The 14,505-nt window shown below is 38.2% G+C and overlaps 1 non-coding gene across 1 annotated transcript; it reads right to left on the bottom strand.

Moving 5' to 3' along the window:
* Positions 1-8,007: 8,007 nt before the first annotated feature.
* LOC147638533 (small nucleolar RNA Z122) lies at positions 8,008-8,102 on the bottom strand. The gene has a single exon (XR_015265974.1). It is a non-coding gene; the product is annotated as a small nucleolar RNA Z122 (small nucleolar RNA).
* Positions 8,103-14,505: the final 6,403 nt, after the last annotated feature.

Raw genomic sequence — 14,505 nt, 5'->3', positions numbered from 1 at the left:
GTAGTGGCCCAACGCATTTACTTCAATTGTTGGTGTGACTTTGGGTTATGGGTTGTGGTGATGGAGTAGTTCAGGATGACAGGGCTTATATTCATCTGAGGAATCTGAGTTAGCTCCCTCCTCCACAGAAGCCTATAGTTTACATTCCATCCAATCCCTAAGATCATTCCATAAATTTGGATTACCTTTAACAAGGTTCAGGAGCACCCCTGTACTCTGCCTCTGTACTCGATAAGGCAACTGTTGGCTACTTCTTACTGCTCCAACTCATAGCAGCACTCCCAAATAAGAACATAAAACCACTGGTAGATCTTCTCTCCTACAACATTACCAGCCCAATCAATATCTGTGTACCCATGTAGCTGTATCTCTATACCAAACCTCATAGAAAAGTCCATAATCAACTGTGGACTTTATGTACCTGCCTGAGACATTAGGAAAACTTATGAGCTCATTTTGGGGCCCTCTAAGGAGTTTCATGCTCTTTCTCTCTATAAAAAATGGGGCCATGGTGAAACTTAAGTACATCATTCCCAAAAATTTTGGAGTTGGTAGATTTAGAATGTACTCTTCGAGATCTTTCCAATGGTATATAACATGATGGGGTTCTAACATAGGATAGTTAAGCTCCCCAAAAATTGGTTTCAAAAAGTGATGACAGTGGCATGTAACGTTACATTTTGGCATCTTAAATCTTTTTTGTGTTGGTGTATCTTGACCATTACTACTCAAAATTTGTCAGAGACTGTATATTTCAAATCTACTCATCTAAGCTTCTTAATGATATGTCACATGGAGGGTTTCTAACATAAGAGTGATAGGGCTCACCATGGCCCCATTTTTTAGAGAGAGAAAGAGGATAAAACTTCTTAGAGGGCCCCAAAATGAGCTCATAATTTCACTAATGATCCGTCTAGCCACATCTAAGTGTGGCTTCCTAGGAGCCTACATAAACTGACTCACAAGTCCAACAACATAACTCAGGTCTAGCCTAGTAATGGTCATGTAGATCAAGCTACCCAATATGCTCGTGTATGTAGTGGGGTCCTCCAAATTCTCACTTGTATCTGTGGAAAGATTTGTGTTCTGCTCCAATGGTACTGAAATAAGCTTACAGCCTATCATACCATACTTGGACATGTCCAAGCCATATTGCCTCTACAATAACAAAATGCCATAAGGTGAACTCACCACCTCTATACCCAAGAAATACCGCAGCTCACCCAAATCCTTCACCTCAAACTTTTTCTTCAAAAGCCTCCTGACATCATGTATGTCAACATCACTATCACCAAGTGATAATCAAGTCCTTCACATAGATGACTATAGCATGATCCCTCCATTTGTCTTTTTCACATAAAGTGAAAAAGCTACATTGGACATCTGAAATCCAATGGTAACAAGATACTCCCCAATCTTGTTTGACCATGCTTTGGGTGCCTGCTACTAAGAGCCATACAAGGCTTTGCATAACCTACACACAAAATCTAGGTGTGCATCACTCTCATAACCTGGTTGCTACATCACGTAAACTTCTTCTTGCAAATCACCATGCAAGAAGACATTCTTTACGTCCATGTGATGTAAATACCAACCCTTTGCTGCAGCTACAGCAATGATGGCTCTCACGGTTTCCATTCTTGCAACCGGGCTAAATGTCTCTTCATAGTCAATGCCATAAGTCTGCACATAGCCTTTGGCCACCAATCTTGCCTTATACTTGCTAAACCATCAGCATTATGCTTGACTTTATACACCCACTTACATCCAATTGCCTTCTTTTCCTTAGGCAAAGGCACTAACTCCCATGTTGCATTTGTATCCAATGCTACCATCTCCTCATTCATGGCATCTTCCCATTTCTTATTTCCAAGTGCTTGCTCAAAACAAGTGGGCTCTAATTCTTGTATTGCTTTAACCATGTAAGCATAATGATGGGTTATATATCCATCATATCTCAACCTATCAACAAGGTACCTAACCATCGTAAACCTGCATACACTTGGATCACTACCAGGTCTCCTCAAAAAATAGGCCTTGTTCTCCTTACACCAGTAGTAACCACAGATGAAATTCCAAGCTCCTCATCAAGGCTCTGCTCAAAGCACTCGCATCTCACAAGTGGTAAGATTATAACATCTATAACCTTTATGCTCCTTAGCATAACCAATAAAGATGCATTTCTTTGGCTTTGGATACAACTTTGTTCTCACTTCATCACAGGAACATGCACGTATGAAATACACACAAACACTTTCAAGTGAGACACATCTGGTCTTATGCCTGCAAACCTCTGTTCAGGTGTCATGAACAGTTGCAGGTTGGTGTCCTATTCATAATGTACATAGTAGTTGCTACTGCTTTTGCCGAAAAATAATGTGGCATATTCTTTTCATCCATCAAGGCACGTGCAACTTTTTCAATGTGCCTTTTTTTTCTTTCTGCAATACCATTCTGTTGCGCAGTGTACCCACATATAAAATGTCTCTTGATTCCCCTTGCTTCCTCACGAAATCACTGAACTCCTTGGAGAAATATTCTTCCCCACCATCTGATCTCAGGCATTTTATTTACATAACTTTTTCCTTCTTGACCAAGGCTTTAAATACTGAAAGTGAGCAAACACCTCACTTTTCTCATTCATGAAGTAAACCCACACTTTCCTAGTATGGTTCATTAATGAATATAACATAATACCTGCAACCTATAATTGTTACAGTCTTGGCCGGTCCCTATACATTTAAATGTATGACATCTAATGGCCTTGCACTAACATGCTTTTCATGTGAGAAAGCATGTTTGACCTACTTACCAAGTTGGCATGCTTCACATACTTTGTGCATACCATCAACTTTAAACTTTGGTAAACCTGCAACAATATTTTGGACTTGTATAGACTTTAGTCTCGCTGTACATTCACATGACCAATGCATTTGTGCTATATGTCAATATCTACAACAATGACACATGTTTCATCCTCAAACATGGCTACCTTTACTTCAGGCATATTCACATCCAAAGTAAACATCCTACCATTTCTGTTACCCTTTGCAAACCAAGTGACACTGATTTTTGAAGTCTTCCACAAAACATCCTTGAGGATTAAACCTCACTTGCATACCCTGCTCAACCATCTGTCCAACATAAACCATATTCTTTGTAATATTTGAAACATGAAGTACATCTGCCAAGTCTGTAAGATTCCTCCCTCCAGCTTTTGAGGTGTAAAGGTGTAAGAACCTCCCCTTCTATTCTTATAATTATTCCCCTCTCTGAAATAAAAGAAAGATCTTGTTTTACCCTATTTTGGCCTAGAGAGAGATAATCCAAAATTAAGATATCTTTGGATGTAAAAATCCTCCTAGTGTCTAAAATGGATTCCCCTGAAGAAATTCAAAATGAACTTTCCAAGGTGCATTTGGAATTAATTGAAAATGTGTATAAAGGACCTTAGCCTAAGGGTCTACATTTTCAAAAAATTTGGATTATGGTCCAATTAAGGTTCCAATGGGCCAATTGGATTGATCCAAGTGTTGGGATGAGATAAATCCAAAAGAATAAAAGAAAACTGAGCCATGATATACATGAATCACCAAGGCGAAAGCAAAACCCACTAGTGGACACTCGTGTGTCATAACATCCAACCCAATCTGAATCACTAAAAGCATGCAACTGTGTCTCAACCCCTTTGGATAAAATAATCCAAAATACTGAGTGCCCTGTAAATAGCGAAAACCTCGCTTAACAGCATGCTAATGCTTTGTACCTGGGCTATGCATAAATCTGCTTAACTGTGAGACCGCATATTATATATATAGCCTCGTGTTGCACACAAAAAGAAGAGATTTAATAACCTGCTAATACAAACTAGCATCAAAAGAGTCTCCACATCTTGAAGACTAGGTCGAGTACTTGTCTCCATAGGTGTCGCCACAGGTTTACAGTCTTCAAGATTAAACCTCTTCAATAGCTTCTGAGTATATTTAGACTGCATCGTAACAATGCCATCAGTGCACTGCATAAACTGAATCTCCAAATAGTAATGCAAGGGCCCCAAATCTGACATCTCAAACGATGACTACAAATCAACCTTAAAGACTGAAATCTTATCTATATCGGGTAGCATGTCATCAACGTATAGAATGATGACCAAAAATGTGTCCTTACTCCTCTTCAGGGTACTCTCTGTTGGAATGTTACAAAAATCATTTGCAACCAAGTATGCATTAATCTTCTCATACCATGCTCCTCTAGGAGCCTACTTAAGGCCATAAAGAGCCTTTTTCAATCTCCATACTCTAGACTCTTCTCCTTTCACAACAAAATCGGGAGACTACTATACATACACCTCCTTTGCTTTCTAAAATGTATCCCACAAATATGCATTTAATTGTCTTATCATCAAGCTTATTGCGTTGTTGCTCAAGCAGCACAAGAGCATAAGCAAGACAACCAAAAACATGCAAATGAGCCACAGAAGGCTTCTTGCCATGCCAAGCTTCATAAGGAGTTTTAAATTACAAGGCCTTGTTAGGGCATTTGTTCAACACATAGTTTGCGCACATAGTTGCCTCTAACCAAAAACTATGAGGTAAATCTTGGGCTCTCACCATACATCGTGCCATCTCCATGAGAGACTTGTTCTTCCTCTCAACTATACCATTTTGCTGAGGTGTGTATGGCACTGTACATTGATGCCTTTTTCAGCTATATATGCATGAAATTCCTTGGACATATACTCCTCCCCTCGATCTAAACGAAGGGTGCCAACTTTACATTCACATGCATTTTCAGCCATGGATACAAAGTGCTTAAAGCACATAAAAACCTCTGACTTCTACTTTAATGGATACACCCAGCTATATCTGGAGTAATCATCAATAAAAGTAGTGAAGTAGAGATATCTCCCAATAGATGGTGTTCTCATAGGACCACATACGTCACTATGTATAAGCTGTAATTTCTTAACAACTTTCACAGATCCATCCTTTGGAAATGGTGCCGAATGCATTTTGCCAAGAATACACCCTACATACATGTCTAGCAGAGGTTTCAAGAGTTGACAACTCAGACACCATATCATGTCTTTGAAGGCGTAACAAACTACCATAATTCAAATGGTCAAATCGTGCATGCCATAATTCTGCATCACTCATAGCACGAGTCGTAGAGACTGAGCAAACATCATGTTGCAACTTCTCAAATACATCCATCTTGCATAGGCCGCCATGAAACAAGTTACCTAACGCAAGGATAGAATAACCATCATTTCTATCATGAATTATATATCTGTCATCCATAAATTTCACCATTAAGCCTGACAAGGCTAAGACTGAAACTGACAGCAAGTTCTTAATGCCTGGCACATATAAAACTTTAGAAAGAGTAAATGCACCCCCATTTATAGTAATGAGCATAACTCTACCAACTCCTTTGACAAGATATAAGGAACCATTTGCACATGTGACGATTCCTACACTTGGGACAGATTCCAGAGATGAGAACAAATTTTTTTATGAAGTAATGTACTTACTAGCACCACTGTCAAAGTACTAAGCATCTGATTCTACCACTGACATGCATACATCATGAACAAAGGATCATAATTGCAATTTATAATCCATGTCTAATCATCTTGGGCAGAACTTACAGATTTCTTCTTCTCTGCACTTGGTGCAGATGCATCAACCACAACCATACACAATTCTTTCTTTTTCTCCTTCTCTAGCCTTTTCTTACACTCATTTATGTAGTGCCCTAATTTCCTAAAATAGTAACACTTGCCCTTCTTTTTAGGTTTATCACCTTCTTTCTCTACATCCTTACCTGAGGATTCTGATTTTGGCTTATAGCCACCATGCAACATCGACTAACATACTTTCGCCAAGTAACACTATTCTCTAGTGTGTTATTTTTCATACACTTTGTAGGTGATTCAGTTAGTTGGTAGCTATCCGAGGTTGCATTCAGTGAATACTGAGTACTTGCAGTGTGTTGAAAGATTTCGTATTTAGTAGACAGTCATGGTTCACAGAGTAGTGATGTATTTAATATGTTATCTATTGAGGACAAACTACCCATTGTGGTCCTATATGATGAGGCATGTACTGGTTGTTAAAAGCCTTTGAAATGTGGTCAATGGTAGTGAAACTCGTCTTGTTTCACTACCAGTGCAACCAAGTGTTATAGGTACATTTGAAGTAGAATCTAATATAGATGTGACTCCTTCACATGTATCTCCAGTACCTCCCACTATTACTCAAAACTACTACACTAATCAAAGATTAGCCATGACACAAGCATACACATGACATTACCTTCTACTAAACTTGATAACGAGGTGGACTTGACCTTGGACTCCTAATGCTTATCAACTTTGACTTCTACTAATTTTGACTTTAATTGAGTGATATTTTCAATTTGAACACCTTCACTCTTAATCTCCACTTCCAAGACTTTGATGAAGAACCCAACATCTTTTCACTGTTGTCTCCATGCCTACTTTTCCTTATCCTTGACAACATCGAGTCACCTACCAAAACTAATCATGTATGTTCCTAGGGCATTGAAAATGATATGAGAGCTTAATGAGATATTGGGTATGCGCATATACTCTCAAGGAATGCTTCCTCTAGCTTTGCCTATTTGCAAACCACTCCTTTTGATACCCAAGCGCTAACCAACTACATGGTTAGGACTTGGATTTCCTTTGCAAGACTAGCCCATGTTGGGTTGCCTAGGGACTGACCTTAGGATTGAAAACATTTTTTAACTGTACTTTACCATAAATTCTTTATCTCCATTGTTGAGAAATTTATCTTTCTAAGCAAGTCTTATGTTTAAGCTTTTTCCAAAATTTAACTAAATTATGAAATTTAAGAGGTTTTTTTCAAAAAGATTTTAATCAAAGTTAGCACTTTTGTACAGATTTGAACCCATCTTTTCCAATGCTCTGCCTACCTCATAATATTTGCACTTTAATAAAACATTTCGTGCAATTTCTCATTTGAGAACCACGTTTTAGATCATTTATTGATGGCACCATAACGTTTGGCAAAACCGTCTTTCCTTCTGAGTGTTCCTAAGGAGTCTGATGTAATTCCTTCCTTTTCACTGCTTTTATGTTGGGATGTGGGTGCAATGAAATGAGCTGTTTAACTACCATCAACAATGTGATCGAATATGGTCTTTTCCTGTCCTTGGATCTTCACTTCCTCATCATCATCCCCTTTATCCAACAAGTTAATGGAGATGTTCCATTTCCAATTTAGTTTTATTTTGTCAAGCCACAAGCACATTTTACCTAAGAGCATTAGATGTGAGCATTCTACTGATGATTCCATCTTCAATGCTCGGATATTATCATCTTACCATAATCATCTCTTTATTTTATATTATCCTCAAGGATTCATATCCTCCTTGGAACCACCCATTAAATGTTGATGAAGATCTACCTTCCTGATTATCATCAAGTTATAAGATGTAGCTTCCTGGTTGTCGTGGAAGACGCAGGTGATAATATAATAAAGAAGCCCTCAAATAAACTCACCCTCTGAAGACACCATAGATTAACAAAGGAGTTAATGAGAATGTGGCTGACTAATTTACTGGCAAATAAAAAAATCGCACTAGTAGCATAATGTTAATTTTGCTAGCATAATGTTTCTTCCGAACCTTGCATTTTTACAGTCGGCATACAGTGTTCTCGGGAACATATTAAGCAGAAACAAAGAAAGAGCGGAGAATGACCACACAAGCTATCACCCAGAACAGTATCTGGAAACCCTACTCCGACCATTTTGAAAATCGGCAGAGACGATTGCAAGGCATCAGATCTCCAAGGTTACCATCAATCTAACGTCAGGCGCAAAAAAGCCCTTTGGACTCATGCGCACAATATGCGTTTTCATCATGTGCCTTTGAAACAAGGGGGCATGGACTGTGCTGTGCGTACAGGGAAAGCATATCCTACACAGAGCTCTAATCAAGACCACACTAGCATATAGAGTTGGGATCAGACTGACGTGCAAAGTCTCCTCACCCGGATGGCTACCTGGCCGGTAGCTCAACCTCAGGATCGTTCCTTCTCATCACATCCCAAAACCCGACGCCAATGGAGACAAGAAGACATATCCATCTCCACGCAGCGGCCGCATTATATACTAATAAGTGTACTGTGGAGGCTCTATGGCTAGAGTTAGGGTTTGAACTTTGCCCTTACTTTTTTATTTTCCCCCCCTTTAAAACAAAAACAAAAAACATTTTGTTTACACTTGTTCTTCTCTCTCTCCCCCCCTCTTTTTCTCTCTCTTCCTTCTCCTTTAAAAAAACTCATTAATAAAATAAAATGCCTTTTTAAAAACTCTCTCCCTCTCTCTCTCTCTCTCTCTCTCTCTACCATTCACTCTCTCTAATAATAAAGTAACACTTTCGATCAAATGATTACAACCACATTTAATTTTGTCCTTTTTTAGAGAACTTTTCTTCTAGAAATAGTCATCCAATTGGTTAAGCCATTGATTACAAGCACATTTAATTGTGTTCTTTTTCGAGAACTTTTCGCTTGAAAAATAATCATCCAATTGGCTGAGCCATGCAGTAAGAACTCGTGCATCCCTCTTGCCATAATAGTTCTGGAACGTGAACACCTTTCGGCTAATTTGTGAATCTTTCTGTGGGAACTCTAAGCATGCAAGGTAGCTTTGACAGTGCACCTAACATGATCACTTTCCTCCTCGTTAAAGTCAGAATAGTCATGCTTGTTCTTTGAACGCTTCACTTAACACTCTAATTTACGTCGGAGTTCACGCTTACTAGCAACTTGCTCTTGTAGTGCTAAGATTTGCTCTTGCATAGTGGGTAGTGCAGAGAGTGGCCATTGCAATTAAATAGATAAAGAAAGTGGGTAGTGCAGAGAGTGGCCATTGCAATTAAATAGATAAAGAAAGTGTAATTTAATAATGTAAATAAATAAATGAAGATGAAAAACTTAGCTCTTGGACCGTTGAATTCGGGTTTGAAGTCATCAAATGGTTGGTCTTAACACCGTCCTTTTACTTCAATTCCGAAATAAAATCCGAGTGTGGTCAAGGAGCTTGAGTTTTTGGTTGACTTTGGTAAATATTTTAAAGCCACTTGAAAGACCCTGCAATGCTTGATGCAGTGAAGAAATTGGAACCAAAATAGCACCTCCAAGAATTGCCGATATTTCTTTGATGTCCTTTGATGCTGAAATTTTTATTGCAAGAGGCTCCCAATTTTTTTTTAAAGCGAAGAAGACCTTTCTGAAATTTTTCTGGTGATTTTCTACACCTCTAAAAAATCCGAATTTCCTATTTGTGGAGAGTCCCTTCTTCTTCTTCTTTGACTTCTCTTTAATGTAATGAAGATATGTTTTTTTTTAAAGCTTTTTATAAAGCTTTAGCTTTAGGCTTTAAGGCTTAGACATTAAGCTTTCTTTTGTAAGGCTCACAAAGCTTCTTCTTTTTTTTTTTAAACGGCACTTTTTCTCTCCTTCACAGTAAGTCGTTGGGCCGCACACAGAAGAAGAGAAGCAATTCTGCAATTTCTACTTGCCACGATTGGAGAGAAGATAGAGATGGAAAATCACGTTGTTGCCACGCCACTGTGTAGAAGAAGAGGGAGAAACAAATTGAAGCTTTTTCTCTCTCTTTTTTTTGAATTTTTCCAAAAGTAATTCCCCTTACAAGTTGCTGCGATTAAATGGTTTTCAAAAGAATTGATTTGTAGAATCATAGCTCCATTATGGATTTTTCTCTGCAACAACAACAGCGGTTTAGCAATTCGATTATGGGACTCAAACCTCCTTTAGGAGCTGATTTCATCCATATACGGGTAGATCATAAAGAGACTATGAATTTGGGAAAACCATTTTTCAAGAAGACAGTGGTTTTGTGGTTTTCTACAGAGTGGATTGCCACCCCCTTTATCCTTTGGTCTTTGCCCTTTGGATAATAGAGTGCAACTCTTCAAACCTTTGAATCAAGCTTTCAATCTTTCAATTTTTGCCTCCATCTTCCTAGACCCAAGCTCTGATACCACTGACACGAATCCAGTTCTAGGCAAATGGAGTAAAAAGAAACTTGAAGAAATTAATTAAATCAAACCAAATAACTCATCAAAAACCACAAGTTCAACATATTCAATATTTGAGTGAATAACAAATAATACTTAGCTCACAAATCATGACTCCAAGATAGGGTGCAATCATCCCCCCTCATGTGTGTGCCCTCTCCCCACACGAGTATTTACTCGATACTTTATTCCAAATTAGGCCATAGCCTCCAAAAATACAAAAAGGTGTTTTTTTTGCACGACACTCTCTTATGCTCAAAATAGAGTGTCCATAAATTGAGGCTAGGGTTTAAAACATATCACACTTTACACAATATTAAAGTTCAAGTCTATGCTTGATAAACTAAGGCTTTCCAAAATAAATCAAGTCTATGTTTTATAAACTAAGGCTTTCCAAAATAAATCAAAATGTGCACAAGCTAGAACATGTATATACAAAGTGTTGGAGATGCAATCCACACTTCTAGAGAGAACCAGCTCACATGGTGAGACTGGGTTTGAATCTTGGCAAGTTAAGGTTTCTACAAATTGGATAATCGGAGGTCACCTAACACCTTAAGGTTTTGGGGTCTGGATGGCTAGACCAATTTGTGCAACACCTCAGTAAAGCGCACTTGGGACAGGAACACAACTGGGATGGGTGACCTCCCGAGAAGTGAGAGGATCCATGTTTTCAACATAGTATCAGAGCCCAGGTTGTGATGTTGGAAGCTAAGACCTCAACCAAAGTGTAGCTTGAGGGAGGGTGTTGGAGATGCAATCCACACTTCTATAGAGAACCAGCTCACGTAGTGAGACTGGGTTTGAATTTTGAATCTTGGCAAGTTGAGGATTCTACAAATTAGGTCACCTAACACCTTAAGGTTTTGGGGTCTAGATGGGTAGACCAATTTGTGGAACACCTCAGTTAAGCGTGCTAGTGTAGGAACACAACTGGGATGGGTGACCTCCCGAGAAGTGGGAGGATCCATGTTTTCAACACAAAGCTTGTTTACAAAAATGTGTGCCAAGTAACAATTATGAGAATTCAAAGCTTGTTTACAAAAGTGTGTGCCAAGTAATAATTATGTGAGAATTCTCCTCAATCTTTAGAATCCTCTTCACCTATAAAATAACCAATAATAAATTGGTAAACAAATATTTTATAAGTATACAAACCATAACCACACACATGTTTACCAAGCGCAAGTAACCCAGGAATCATCCTTCTATACAAACCAACTGAAATAAACATTGGAGGCCCCAACCATACATCAATATATACCAAACGTATTAATATTTATAATGGCATCACCCATGATATTAACATGATTTGGCTTGACGCAAAGATAATTCAACCATCCATGAATTATCTAAGAGGGTAGAATAATATTTTTAAGAGGGCTTAAAATATATTCCCATAACACTTGTGCTCCTTTTCCAGACCCCTTCGAGCCAAAAAAATGCCCCCATGTCTTCCTCAATTGTACCAAAGTAATGAAGACTTTTGAAACATACAACAAATCGATGACCTGCACACCATCATTGGTATGAATTGTGCCGGCGATTGATGGGGTTCGAATGATTGGCTATTTTATTCTCGTTTGCCAAACCCCTTCGAGCTAAAAAATTCTCCCATGTCTTCCTCAATTGTGCCAGAGTAACAAAGACTTTTGAAGATGACTTGCTGTCATGAGAATATATTTTAAGTCCTCTAGAAAAATATTATTTATCCCCTCTTGAGTAATTTGGGGACGCCTAGGTTACTCTTACGTCATGCCGGCTAGGTTAATATCGTGGGTGACACCACTATAAATATTAATACGTGCGGTATATGACGTATGTTTGAGGCCACCTATGATTATTTCAATTAGGTTTGTATGGCAGGGTGATTCCTGGGGTACTTACGCCTGGTAGTCATGAGTTGGTTATGATTTGTGCCTGTTTAATATTTGTGGGATTAATTTAATAATTAATTGGGCTTATATTTTCAGGTGATGAAGACTATGGGAATTGAAGAGTTTACTTTGGAAGAAATGTCTTGGTTCATCACATTTCATTTTTGGCAAGCATAGTAGCTTGTAACCTTAGCAAATGATTTTTCCATTTTGAACTTTAGGAAAGATACATTTATTATGTGGAATTTATTAAAGCCTATGGCTTTACCCTAGTCCCAATATTTGACACTCTATTTTTGTTAAAGAAGAGTGCCGTGCTCTCTAAAAAAAGCACATCTTGTCTATTTTGGGGGCTATGGCCTAATTTTGGTGAAAAGAAAGCTAATAAAGAAATACTCTTGTGTGGGGAGAGGCCACGCACAAGAGGGGGGAAGATTGCACCCAATATGGTCTATTGAGCTAAGTATTTTAATTTTGTTAAGTGTTTAAATTTCAATTGATTTGATTTAGTTGAAGCTTGCAAAGCAATGGTTTTTATGGTTGAATCAATTCTTGTGAATTCTCTACTCTTCCACAATCTATCCTAGAATAAGATTCCGGTTACAGTGGTATCAGAGCTTGGGCTAGGAGATTTGTGGAGAAGGTAGGAAAGGGCTTCAACTTCTCAAAAATCAAGAAAGTGCAGGAATTTATCGAGTGGACAGAAGGGTGTTTTGTAGGTCTTTACCCAAAGGACAAAGATTCAAAACTAGATCTACTCTCAAACCCACATCACCACCCTGCAAAACCATCCCTCTCTATCAAAAAGTGGTTTTTCCAAATACTCAGTGAAATCAAAATCTGACCGCATGGATGAAATCCTCATAGCCAAAAACCTCACAGTATTCTCTCAGAAATCAGAAAGCTTCAAGCATGAGTAAATCCATAATGGACGGAGCAGATTAATCAGTGTAAAAGCCAACAAAGAAAATCATCAAAAGAAATTCGTGGAGAAGTGCACGGCGGCAGCCTGCCGGTGCAAAACGGCGAGTGGAGAGGTTTTAAAAAAATTCCATAAGCTTAACTAACATAAGCTTAATCACTTCTTAATCCTAATCTTACTTTTCCCAATTCCCATACAAGTCACATCACTTTTTTGGAGCCTTTACTTCTCCTATTTTCAAATTTGAAGAGAAATACAAAAGGTTTCCAAATCTGAAATTTATGGGTGCAGAAAAGTGATTTACAGGTTTTAAAAGGCTTAAAAATTACCTAGAAAAGGCCAAAAATTTCCAAAATCATTTTTGAAAATTTTTTAAAAATTTCAAAAAATATTACAGAGATTGGGCAAGGTTTACAAGATTGTTTCAGCAGGTTTCAAAGTGCAAAAAAATTATTTCATCAACAATTCGACTAGCCCAAGTCTCGTGAATCACGCGGAATCGTTCGGGATTTGTTTGAAGCGATGAGAATTCAATTCAGCCATTGAACAGCGTCTTTGTTCAGCTTCAACCAAGATCAAATTGCGAGAGAAAAACAAGATAAGTACTTACATTTGCTTTATTTATTTACATTAAATAAAGTAAAATTTTATTTATCTACATCATTTGCACAAGCACTATGGCAGATTTGCCTATCTCGCCATCAATTCAAGAGCAACTCCTTTCTTTACAACATCAAATTGTAGAAGAAAGAGAGAAGCGTATTGAATTGGAAAGACAGCTCACGAGTCGTAGATGCAAGCGTGACTCTTCGCTATCTTTTGATGACGAAGATGACACTATCCAAAGGGCTGTAAATGCTACATTGCAAGCACAAAGGTCACAAAAAGAATCCAAGATTAGTCGAAAAGCTTTCACATTTCAAAATTATGATGGGAAGAAGGATGCTAGGGTCATTTTAGCTTGGCTTAGTCAACTAGATGACTATTTTTCTGGAGAAAAATTTTCAGAAAGTGATAAGATTAAATGTGCAGTCAATCATTTGGTAGACAGTGCAGCTTTATGGTGGAGTGTAATAAAGCAAGGTCGTGAGTGTGACAAGCCAAATTCTTGGAAAAGATTTCAACGGCTGGTTAAAAAGCACTTTTTACCCTCACAATTCAAGTCCAAAGTTAGGCACCAATGGGACACTTTGCATCAATTGGAAAAGGAAACTATGTCACAGTATGTAGAAAAGTTCTGGAATACTTTATTACAGGTGTAGGTTGTGGATAGAGTCAGCGAGAAAGACCAAAAAAGGAAATTCATATCGGGCCTTAGATCTACCATTAGGGCCGATGTGAATATGTTTCGACCTCATTCACTATCTACTGCAATATCTTTGGCAACTAATTCAGAACGTAAAAATGGTCTTCCTAAAGAGATTAAAGCACATGAGGGTACTTCTTCTAAACCATTTACTAAATCTTTTTATGCTTCAAAGAAGATGTATAAACCAGGTTATGACAAAGGCAAGGACGAGGCTAAAGGCAACGATTGTTTCATGGAAGATCTACCTCCAGGATTACCTAAGTCTAGGCCTGAGGATCATAGTATTGACTTATTGCCTGGAA

This window comes from Cibotium barometz, chromosome 5 (genome assembly GCF_041138505.1).
Source record: "Cibotium barometz isolate CiBa-2024 chromosome 5, ASM4113850v1, whole genome shotgun sequence".
Lineage (NCBI taxonomy): Eukaryota > Viridiplantae > Streptophyta > Polypodiopsida > Cyatheales > Cibotiaceae > Cibotium > Cibotium barometz.
The sequence above is the reverse complement of the archived record's forward strand: the minus strand, read 5'-3'. Positions and strand labels throughout refer to the sequence as shown.